Source organism: Callorhinus ursinus, unplaced genomic scaffold (genome assembly GCF_003265705.2).
Source record: "Callorhinus ursinus isolate GAN/ISIS: 27379988/994484 unplaced genomic scaffold, GSC_fseal_2.0 scaffold572, whole genome shotgun sequence".
NCBI lineage: Eukaryota > Metazoa > Chordata > Mammalia > Carnivora > Otariidae > Callorhinus > Callorhinus ursinus.
In genome coordinates this window covers 3,586-3,857 of record NW_027397627.1, presented here as the reverse complement: position 1 = coordinate 3,857, position 272 = coordinate 3,586, and positions in this window count along the sequence as shown.

The following is a 272-nucleotide window of genomic DNA, read 5'->3' as shown; positions in this document are numbered from 1 at the left end:
CATCTGTCATGTGTTGCTATAGAACATTTTTATCTAAAAAAATAGTAAAACATTACATTAAATAGGTAATCAACTGCACACGTCCCTCCTGAGTCACATTCATCTTTCTACCAACACTATCTCTAATTTCGTGTATATTATTACTACATATGTTTATATACTCTGCGATACACTTTAACGCCTTTATACAACATGTTGCTTTATTTCATGCTTTATTTTTTTTTTAAGATTTTATTTATTTATTTGACAGAGAGAGACACAGCAAGAGAGGG